Here is a 10,918-nt window from a genome sequence, read left to right as displayed (position 1 = left end):
TTTCTTTATTGACCACTTTTCACACATGGTTGGTGTACCCACACAGCCAGCTGTGGTTTTGCAGCTCACAGCCCGGTACACACCAACATGACAGCAGAGAAAGCACAAACTTTAAGCCGGCGAGGCTTGATTGCGGGTGCCGCTTAGGTGCGTCCGCCTCCCCTGCAGCAGCACTGCAGACCACGCTCTGCCGCACACATTAACCACGTAAAATAAATATTTATGCAGATATTTTGCAAATAATTATTTTCCAATTATTAGTAGTATAGTGCTGTTTTCCAATTATTTTTTAAATTCAGGTCAAGGCTCCGCTACAGGCTGCGAAATCCCAAAGGTGATATAAGGGTGACGGCTCACTACAGTTTTTGTTTGCTATATGAATGATTTAACTTCAGCTTAAGCTTTCATTTAAAAGAGACCTTCACCTGGGTGTCTTTCCTTTTTGTTATATTTTTTAAGAGTTCAAAATTTGTTCATTACATAAATAAAATAAAAATTTCTCTGTAGCACTTCTTGTATTTCATAAGCAACAAACTTTAGTTGTTTATAAAGCATAAAGATAAAAAAAACAATAACAGTGTTATCTTCATTTTAGATGTCAAAAAGTATTTGCGGCTCCCAGTGTTTTCTTTTCTATGAAAACTGGGTCCAAACAGCTCTTTCGGTGTTAAGGGTTGCTAACCCTTGGTCTAGACCAGAATACTAAATTTTGCTAGACAAGGGGATGATATCCACTTACGAGGGCATTATAATGCCACTGTTCTATTGAAATTTTGAATGAATATTCTCATTTGTGGCTCTCATTTTTCTTAGAAAAAAAAATCTGTCAAAAAAACCTCAATCAAATCTGGTAATTCTTTGTTTTTACATTCATCGGGTCCCAATATCCTCAAACATCAAAGAGAAATTAAAAATGCATGCCATGGAAGAGCTCGGGTCTTAGGAGGATAAAGAAAGAAAGAAACTTAACTCAAAGCGATAAATATTAAAGCAAAACTAAAGGAAAAAGCTCGGAAAACTCGAGAACTCACTTGACAAAAAAACTTCATGAAGAGATTGTATATGGATGCAGCTGTTCTTATTATAAGTTGTGACTCTGGGCTCTAGCTGTAGTATTGTATTTGGGTGTTACTTAACAGTCGTTGAAGAGACCATTGTGTGTGAAGTGTAAGGTCGTTTAGTCAGGTAAGATTTCATTCAAGGCTGACAGCACTGGTCTCCTACCCCCATGAATAGCATTTTGGTGCAGACGGCACAAGGAGCCTCTCCAGAGCAGCTTGTGTTTGAGACAGGAGATCATCACGTACAAAAGCACTCCCTTCTGAGCAATCACTTTTTAGGTGTGTGTGAGAGGAAGGTCTTTTATTTTTAGACACTGTCCAAGGACTTTGTCTTTCTCTGACAAGCATCAGTAACAAATATGCATTGTTAAGAATTTGTCTAGCTGGCTTGCAAAGCTCATCAGAGCGTGAGCACTGAATGACAGACACTATATTAGGCCTTTGATTGACTACTGCAAGCGCACTTCAAACCTCGATTTGTATTCTTTTCTCAAAGAGGAGAACCTTTCAAGTATAAAGAGAGATTCTACGTGTGCATGTTGACATGCATGGTCTGAAATGACATGCGTCTTTGGCACAACCTCTTTGCATTCACAAGTTGAACAACCTCCAGTTGCAGAAAAATTGCTTGTGTGGAAAGATGGTCTGGCTTCTCAGAGATTTTCAGAAGTTTTGAGCAGAGGGGCAGGTTTGTGGGACCTTGTGGCGCAATGGTAGCGCATCTGACTCCAGATCAGAAGGTTGCGTGTTCAAATCACGTCAAGGTCAGCCGAGAGTGAGAGGACTGCAGCCTGTGATTCCCTTCCAATAGGAGGTTTTTAGTTGCTTGTGGCATACTCGTCCGTCTGTCCAGAAATTCAGGTCCATGACTCATGACGTGTCTCCAGTGAGTTGTTGATGGTGTCAGTGAACACTGTAGACAACTGATCAGCACAGTGCCTCAGGGTGGATGGAGGCACCGAATTTGGCCCAGCTGCTTTGCGTGGGTCCTGTGTCTTAGAGAGTCTGTTTACATCCCTTTCAAGTATGGAAAGAGGTGTGAAGGCACATGGAGAAATTTGTGAGCTTTACTGAGTGGTAGAGGTGATGGGGGAGCCGCAAGTGTTGACCGTCTGGGGAGGGGGCCCGGGTAGCTGGACGTTCCATTGTTTTCTGAAAGCACCAGGTGTGAATACATTGGATAGGTGTGAATAGTAGCTGAATTACAGGGCTTCTGTAAATGGAACTGAATACAAATGGCAAACAAAACACCCACATGCTGCAGGTATACAGAGAGCAATGCCATGAGATACATGTAAACACATAGTTGAAAGAAGTAAAGACTGCACCAAAGAGAAACTCACAAAATTATTGTAAAGAAAAAAACATTCAAATATCAAGTATAAGTTTTTCATTCCGAGCAAACAAACGGTTTTGAATGATAATGAAATCTAAAAGCAGCTTCAGAGCTGGGCTTGGCATTCTGAAGCAAGCTCATCATATCCAGGATAGTTTTTCACTGTGGACAATGTCACTGTGTCCGCTGTGTTGGATACATTCAGATTTCATGTCTAATGTTGGTGCTTGTGATTACAGACGGTATTACATCTCTACCGATGAGAACTACCATTGACAATCAGCGGGAAGTATTAAGAGCATCGAAGTGCATCAGCAGAGTGTGTTCGTGTAACAGAATGTCGATTTTAGTTAACTAAAGGTAAAATAAGGTTCATTGAAGAGAGTTCATGGGTTTATTTAGGAAGTAAACATATGCAACACCAAGTGTCAGTGTTTTCACGTCTAAGCGTTTACGTGACTATGCGACTCAGTGGCTCACACAATAAGCTCAGTGATTCGAGTTAGCAGCTAACGAGGAAATGGTTGGCTGACCCTAGCTTAAAATCTGTTGGGCCGCACACGAGACCTGACAAGCAGTCCAAGAAGCTTTGAAGCATTGAACGCTGAGGTGACAAAGATTTATAAAAGTCAGTGTTCAAACGGGTACCGTCCACCTTCAGAATTCCCACAGTTTGTTCATGCAAGATGTTATTGAAGGCCCACTTTTAAGCAGCGCTAGTCTTGTGGTACGTGTGGAGCAGAGTGGCGCAGCGGAAGCGTGCTGGGCCCATAACCCAGAGGTCGATGGATCGAAACCATCCTCTGCTAGGCTCGTCTGTTTTCAGGACGTACTAAACAACTGTGCTCCGAAAGGCTTGCTTACAAGTCTGGGATAGGTTTCCAGGAAGAAGCCATTCACCTTCCAAAAATTGGACAAAACAGACTAAACCCAGAAGTTGCCTAACTAAGAAGCAAATCCTAGTTAATATAACCTGTTCGCCACATCTTCTTCAAAGCCCATTCACTTTGTTACCTCAACAGCGTGACATCACCTGTTTGCAACACAAGAACAACAATGGAGGCAACGGTGTACCTGCTGCTAAAGTGACGGTAAACGGTTGGACCACTGTGTTGCTTTGGGTGTACCCAAATGGCTGGCTGTGTTTGCCGGGAGACCAGTGACCAGGTACTGCCGCCTAACTGAAAACCAAACGTAGCCAGAAAGGATTAAGATTTGTCATTCTAGCCTTTCTATAGCAGTGATAACAAGTAGCCCCCTGCAACAATTTTGATGTCTTGTGTGGAAAGAAGATGGATTGGCTTTGCAGAGATTTTCAGAAGTTTTGGGCAGAGGGGCAGGTTTGTGGGACCTTGTGGGGCAATGGTAGCGCATCTGACTCCAGATCAGAAGCTTGCGTGTTCAAATCACATCAAGGTCAACCAAGAGTGACAGGACTGCAGCCTGTTTGAATTAATATGTGACTCAAAGTCTGTGCACATGCCACTGATCGACATCTCCCACCGTTTTTGTTTATAAAGCCTGGAGAGAAGAAGAGGGACTCTCCTTGGAGACAAGCACATTTTGTACATGAATGATTAGTATGTAAGTACAGTGGTGTGAACCGGTGATTGGAGAACTGTCAATCACTCAATGCTCCTGGGCACCGTTGCAACTTTTATATATGAGCCCCTCCGACTAATTGCAACCTTATCTTAGCAGAAAAAGAAGCACCCGTAACGCATTTTCGCTGTGAGCAGGGTTTGAACCTGCGCGGGGAACCCCCCATTGGATTTCAAATCCAACGCCTTAACCTCTCGGCCATCACAGCTCCTCCACTTCACCTGCACCTTTTGGCCTGTGGTGAGAGATGCCTGCTCCCTGCTCCAACAGCGCTGGTTCTTTTGGAGATCATCACATGCCAGAACACTCCCTACTCAGAAGTCACTTCTCTGGTAAATACCATTAACAGTCGTTGAAGAGACCATTGTGTGTGAAGTGTAAGGTCGTTTAGTCAGGTAAGATTTCATTCAAGGCTGACAGCACTGGTCTCCTACCCCCATGAATAGCATTTTGGTGCAGACGGCACAAGGAGCCTCTCCAGAGCAGCTTGTGTTTGAGACAGGAGATCATCACGTACAAAAGCACTCCCTTCTGAGCAATCACTTTTTAGGTGTGTGTGAGAGGAAGGTCTTTTATTTTTAGACACTGTCCAAGGACTTTGTCTTTCTCTGACAAGCATCAGTAACAAATATGCATTGTTAAGAATTTGTCTAGCTGGCTTGCAAAGCTCATCAGAGCGTGAGCACTGAATGACAGACACTATATTAGGCCTTTGATTGACTACTGCAAGCGCACTTCAAACCTCGATTTGTATTCTTTTCTCAAAGAGGAGAACCTTTCAAGTATAAAGAGAGATTCTACGTGTGCATGTTGACATGCATGGTCTGAAATGACATGCGTCTTTGGCACAACCTCTTTGCATTCACAAGTTGAACAACCTCCAGTTGCAGAAAAATTGCTTGTGTGGAAAGATGGTCTGGCTTCTCAGAGATTTTCAGAAGTTTTGAGCAGAGGGGCAGGTTTGTGGGACCTTGTGGCGCAATGGTAGCGCATCTGACTCCAGATCAGAAGGTTGCGTGTTCAAATCACGTCAAGGTCAGCCGAGAGTGAGAGGACTGCAGCCTGTGATTCCCTTCCAATAGGAGGTTTTTAGTTGCTTGTGGCATACTCGTCCGTCTGTCCAGAAATTCAGGTCCATGACTCATGACGTGTCTCCAGTGAGTTGTTGATGGTGTCAGTGAACACTGTAGACAACTGATCAGCACAGTGCCTCAGGGTGGATGGAGGCACCGAATTTGGCCCAGCTGCTTTGCGTGGGTCCTGTGTCTTAGAGAGTCTGTTTACATCCCTTTCAAGTATGGAAAGAGGTGTGAAGGCACATGGAGAAATTTGTGAGCTTTACTGAGTGGTAGAGGTGATGGGGGAGCCGCAAGTGTTGACCGTCTGGGGAGGGGGCCCGGGTAGCTGGACGTTCCATTGTTTTCTGAAAGCACCAGGTGTGAATACATTGGATAGGTGTGAATAGTAGCTGAATTAGAGGGCTTCTGTAAATGGAACTGAATACAAATGGCAAACAAAACACCCACATGCTGCAGGTATACAGAGAGCAATGCCATGAGATACATGTAAACACATAGTTGAAAGAAGTAAAGACTGCACCAAAGAGAAACTCACAAAATTATTGTAAAGAAAAAAACATTCAAATATCAAGTATAAGTTTTTCATTCCGAGCAAACAAACGGTTTTGAATGATAATGAAATCTAAAAGCAGCTTCAGAGCTGGGCTTGGCATTCTGAAGCAAGCTCATCATATCCAGGATAGTTTTTCACTGTGGACAATGTCACTGTGTCCGCTGTGTTGGATACATTCAGATTTCATGTCTAATGTCGGTGCTTGTGATTACAGACGGTATTACATCTCTACCGATGAGAACTACCATTGACAATCAGCGGGAAGTATTAAGAGCATCGAAGTGCATCAGCAGAGTGTGTTCGTGTAACAGAATGTCGATTTTAGTTAACTAAAGGTAAAATAAGGTTCATTGAAGAGAGTTCATGGGTTTATTTAGGAAGTAAACATATGCAACACCAAGTGTCAGTGTTTTCACGTCTAAGCGTTTACGTGACTATGCGACTCAGTGGCTCACACAATAAGCTCAGTGATTCGAGTTAGCAGCTAACGAGGAAATGGTTGGCTGACCCTAGCTTAAAATCTGTTGGGCCGCACACGAGACCTGACAAGCAGTCCAAGAAGCTTTGAAGCATTGAACGCTGAGGTGACAAAGATTTATAAAAGTCAGTGTTCAAACGGGTACCGTCCACCTTCAGAATTCCCACAGTTTGTTCATGCAAGATGTTATTGAAGGCCCACTTTTAAGCAGCGCTAGTCTTGTGGTACGTGTGGAGCAGAGTGGCGCAGCGGAAGCGTGCTGGGCCCATAACCCAGAGGTCGATGGATCGAAACCATCCTCTGCTAGGCTCGTCTGTTTTCAGGACGTACTAAACAACTGTGCTCCGAAAGGCTTGCTTACAAGTCTGGGATAGGTTTCCAGGAAGAAGCCATTCACCTTCCAAAAATTGGACAAAACAGACTAAACCCAGAAGTTGCCTAACTAAGAAGCAAATCCTAGTTAATATAACCTGTTCGCCACATCTTCTTCAAAGCCCATTCACTTTGTTACCTCAACAGCGTGACATCACCTGTTTGCAACACAAGAACAACAATGGAGGCAACGGTGTACCTGCTGCTAAAGTGACGGTAAACGGTTGGACCACTGTGTTGCTTTGGGTGTACCCAAATGGCTGGCTGTGTTTGCCGGGAGACCAGTGACCAGGTACTGCCGCCTAACTGAAAACCAAACGTAGCCAGAAAGGATTAAGATTTGTCATTCTAGCCTTTCTATAGCAGTGATAACAAGTAGCCCCCTGCAACAATTTTGATGTCTTGTGTGGAAAGAAGATGGATTGGCTTTGCAGAGATTTTCAGAAGTTTTGGGCAGAGGGGCAGGTTTGTGGGACCTTGTGGGGCAATGGTAGCGCATCTGACTCCAGATCAGAAGCTTGCGTGTTCAAATCACATCAAGGTCAACCAAGAGTGACAGGACTGCAGCCTGTTTGAATTAATATGTGACTCAAAGTCTGTGCACATGCCACTGATCGACATCTCCCACCGTTTTTGTTTATAAAGCCTGGAGAGAAGAAGAGGGACTCTCCTTGGAGACAAGCACATTTTGTACATGAATGATTAGTATGTAAGTACAGTGGTGTGAACCGGTGATTGGAGAACTGTCAATCACTCAATGCTCCTGGGCACCGTTGCAACTTTTATATATGAGCCCCTCCGACTAATTGCAACCTTATCTTAGCAGAAAAAGAAGCACCCGTAACGCATTTTCGCTGTGAGCAGGGTTTGAACCTGCGCGGGGAACCCCCCATTGGATTTCAAATCCAACGCCTTAACCTCTCGGCCATCACAGCTCCTCCACTTCACCTGCACCTTTTGGCCTGTGGTGAGAGATGCCTGCTCCCTGCTCCAACAGCGCTGGTTCTTTTGGAGATCATCACATGCCAGAACACTCCCTACTCAGAAGTCACTTCTCTGGTAAATACCATTAACAGTCGTTGAAGAGACCATTGTGTGTGAAGTGTAAGGTCGTTTAGTCAGGTAAGATTTCATTCAAGGCTGACAGCACTGGTCTCCTACCCCCATGAATAGCATTTTGGTGCAGACGGCACAAGGAGCCTCTCCAGAGCAGCTTGTGTTTGAGACAGGAGATCATCACGTACAAAAGCACTCCCTTCTGAGCAATCACTTTTTAGGTGTGTGTGAGAGGAAGGTCTTTTATTTTTAGACACTGTCCAAGGACTTTGTCTTTCTCTGACAAGCATCAGTAACAAATATGCATTGTTAAGAATTTGTCTAGCTGGCTTGCAAAGCTCATCAGAGCGTGAGCACTGAATGACAGACACTATATTAGGCCTTTGATTGACTACTGCAAGCGCACTTCAAACCTCGATTTGTATTCTTTTCTCAAAGAGGAGAACCTTTCAAGTATAAAGAGAGATTCTACGTGTGCATGTTGACATGCATGGTCTGAAATGACATGCGTCTTTGGCACAACCTCTTTGCATTCACAAGTTGAACAACCTCCAGTTGCAGAAAAATTGCTTGTGTGGAAAGATGGTCTGGCTTCTCAGAGATTTTCAGAAGTTTTGAGCAGAGGGGCAGGTTTGTGGGACCTTGTGGCGCAATGGTAGCGCATCTGACTCCAGATCAGAAGGTTGCGTGTTCAAATCACGTCAAGGTCAGCCGAGAGTGAGAGGACTGCAGCCTGTGATTCCCTTCCAATAGGAGGTTTTTAGTTGCTTGTGGCATACTCGTCCGTCTGTCCAGAAATTCAGGTCCATGACTCATGACGTGTCTCCAGTGAGTTGTTGATGGTGTCAGTGAACACTGTAGACAACTGATCAGCACAGTGCCTCAGGGTGGATGGAGGCACCGAATTTGGCCCAGCTGCTTTGCGTGGGTCCTGTGTCTTAGAGAGTCTGTTTACATCCCTTTCAAGTATGGAAAGAGGTGTGAAGGCACATGGAGAAATTTGTGAGCTTTACTGAGTGGTAGAGGTGATGGGGGAGCCGCAAGTGTTGACCGTCTGGGGAGGGGGCCCGGGTAGCTGGACGTTCCATTGTTTTCTGAAAGCACCAGGTGTGAATACATTGGATAGGTGTGAATAGTAGCTGAATTAGAGGGCTTCTGTAAATGGAACTGAATACAAATGGCAAACAAAACACCCACATGCTGCAGGTATACAGAGAGCAATGCCATGAGATACATGTAAACACATAGTTGAAAGAAGTAAAGACTGCACCAAAGAGAAACTCACAAAATTATTGTAAAGAAAAAAACATTCAAATATCAAGTATAAGTTTTTCATTCCGAGCAAACAAACGGTTTTGAATGATAATGAAATCTAAAAGCAGCTTCAGAGCTGGGCTTGGCATTCTGAAGCAAGCTCATCATATCCAGGATAGTTTTTCACTGTGGACAATGTCACTGTGTCCGCTGTGTTGGATACATTCAGATTTCATGTCTAATGTCGGTGCTTGTGATTACAGACGGTATTACATCTCTACCGATGAGAACTACCATTGACAATCAGCGGGAAGTATTAAGAGCATCGAAGTGCATCAGCAGAGTGTGTTCGTGTAACAGAATGTCGATTTTAGTTAACTAAAGGTAAAATAAGGTTCATTGAAGAGAGTTCATGGGTTTATTTAGGAAGTAAACATATGCAACACCAAGTGTCAGTGTTTTCACGTCTAAGCGTTTACGTGACTATGCGACTCAGTGGCTCACACAATAAGCTCAGTGATTCGAGTTAGCAGCTAACGAGGAAATGGTTGGCTGACCCTAGCTTAAAATCTGTTGGGCCGCACACGAGACCTGACAAGCAGTCCAAGAAGCTTTGAAGCATTGAACGCTGAGGTGACAAAGATTTATAAAAGTCAGTGTTCAAACGGGTACCGTCCACCTTCAGAATTCCCACAGTTTGTTCATGCAAGATGTTATTGAAGGCCCACTTTTAAGCAGCGCTAGTCTTGTGGTACGTGTGGAGCAGAGTGGCGCAGCGGAAGCGTGCTGGGCCCGTAACCCAGAGGTCGATGGATCGAAACCATCCTCTGCTAGGCTCGTCTGTTTTCAGGACGTACTAAACAACTGTGCTCCGAAAGGCTTGCTTACAAGTCTGGGATAGGTTTCCAGGAAGAAGCCATTCACCTTCCAAAAATTGGACAAAACAGACTAAACCCAGAAGTTGCCTAACTAAGAAGCAAATCCTAGTTAATATAACCTGTTCGCCACATCTTCTTCAAAGCCCATTCACTTTGTTACCTCAACAGCGTGACATCACCTGTTTGCAACACAAGAACAACAATGGAGGCAACGGTGTACCTGCTGCTAAAGTGACGGTAAACGGTTGGACCACTGTGTTGCTTTGGGTGTACCCAAATGGCTGGCTGTGTTTGCCGGGAGACCAGTGACCAGGTACTGCCGCCTAACTGAAAACCAAACGTAGCCAGAAAGGATTAAGATTTGTCATTCTAGCCTTTCTATAGCAGTGATAACAAGTAGCCCCCTGCAACAATTTTGATGTCTTGTGTGGAAAGAAGATGGATTGGCTTTGCAGAGATTTTCAGAAGTTTTGGGCAGAGGGGCAGGTTTGTGGGACCTTGTGGGGCAATGGTAGCGCATCTGACTCCAGATCAGAAGCTTGCGTGTTCAAATCACATCAAGGTCAACCAAGAGTGACAGGACTGCAGCCTGTTTGAATTAATATGTGACTCAAAGTCTGTGCACATGCCACTGATCGACATCTCCCACCGTTTTTGTTTATAAAGCCTGGAGAGAAGAAGAGGGACTCTCCTTGGAGACAAGCACATTTTGTACATGAATGATTAGTATGTAAGTACAGTGGTGTGAACCGGTGATTGGAGAACTGTCAATCACTCAATGCTCCTGGGCACCGTTGCAACTTTTATATATGAGCCCCTCCGACTAATTGCAACCTTATCTTAGCAGAAAAAGAAGCACCCGTAACGCATTTTCGCTGTGAGCAGGGTTTGAACCTGCGCGGGGAACCCCCCATTGGATTTCAAATCCAACGCCTTAACCTCTCGGCCATCACAGCTCCTCCACTTCACCTGCACCTTTTGGCCTGTGGTGAGAGATGCCTGCTCCCTGCTCCAACAGCGCTGGTTCTTTTGGAGATCATCACATGCCAGAACACTCCCTAGTCAGAAGTCACTTCTCTGGTAAATACCATTAACAGTCGTTGAAGAGACCATTGTGTGTGAAGTGTAAGGTCGTTTAGTCAGGTAAGATTTCATTCAAGGCTGACAGCACTGGTCTCCTACCCCCATGAATAGCATTTTGGTGCAGACGGCACAAGGAGCCTCTCCAGAGCAGCTTGTGTTTGAGACA

The 10,918-nt window shown here is 44.6% G+C and overlaps 9 non-coding genes across 9 annotated transcripts; 6 read left to right on the top strand and 3 right to left on the bottom strand.

The window, feature by feature from the left end:
• Positions 1-1,757: 1,757 nt before the first annotated feature.
• trnaw-cca (transfer RNA tryptophan (anticodon CCA)) lies at positions 1,758-1,829 on the top strand. The gene has a single exon. It is a non-coding gene; the product is annotated as a tRNA-Trp (tRNA).
• Positions 1,830-3,134: 1,305 nt separating this feature from the next.
• On the top strand, positions 3,135-3,206 carry trnam-cau (transfer RNA methionine (anticodon CAU)). Its single transcript has one exon. It is a non-coding gene; the product is annotated as a tRNA-Met (tRNA).
• A 918-nt stretch (positions 3,207-4,124) lies between these two features.
• trnas-uga (transfer RNA serine (anticodon UGA)) lies at positions 4,125-4,207 on the bottom strand. The gene has a single exon. It is a non-coding gene; the product is annotated as a tRNA-Ser (tRNA).
• A 759-nt stretch (positions 4,208-4,966) lies between these two features.
• On the top strand, positions 4,967-5,038 carry trnaw-cca (transfer RNA tryptophan (anticodon CCA)). Its single transcript has one exon. It is a non-coding gene; the product is annotated as a tRNA-Trp (tRNA).
• Positions 5,039-6,343: 1,305 nt separating this feature from the next.
• trnam-cau (transfer RNA methionine (anticodon CAU)) lies at positions 6,344-6,415 on the top strand. Its single transcript has one exon. It is a non-coding gene; the product is annotated as a tRNA-Met (tRNA).
• Positions 6,416-7,333: 918 nt separating this feature from the next.
• trnas-uga (transfer RNA serine (anticodon UGA)) lies at positions 7,334-7,416 on the bottom strand. The gene has a single exon. It is a non-coding gene; the product is annotated as a tRNA-Ser (tRNA).
• Positions 7,417-8,175: 759 nt separating this feature from the next.
• Positions 8,176-8,247, top strand: trnaw-cca (transfer RNA tryptophan (anticodon CCA)). The gene has a single exon. It is a non-coding gene; the product is annotated as a tRNA-Trp (tRNA).
• A 1,305-nt stretch (positions 8,248-9,552) lies between these two features.
• On the top strand, positions 9,553-9,624 carry trnat-cgu (transfer RNA threonine (anticodon CGU)). Its single transcript has one exon. It is a non-coding gene; the product is annotated as a tRNA-Thr (tRNA).
• Positions 9,625-10,542: 918 nt separating this feature from the next.
• On the bottom strand, positions 10,543-10,625 carry trnas-uga (transfer RNA serine (anticodon UGA)). The gene has a single exon. It is a non-coding gene; the product is annotated as a tRNA-Ser (tRNA).
• Between the last annotated feature and the right edge of the window lie 293 nt (positions 10,626-10,918).

The sequence above is a fragment of the Mchenga conophoros genome, linkage group LG23 (genome assembly GCF_057382185.1).
Source record: "Mchenga conophoros isolate Kocher_MC1m ecotype Shallow Benthic linkage group LG23, M_conophoros_male_GT1.1, whole genome shotgun sequence".
In the NCBI taxonomy this organism is placed as follows: Eukaryota; Metazoa; Chordata; class Actinopteri; order Cichliformes; family Cichlidae; genus Mchenga; species Mchenga conophoros.
This window is presented reverse-complemented; position numbering and strand designations above follow the sequence as displayed.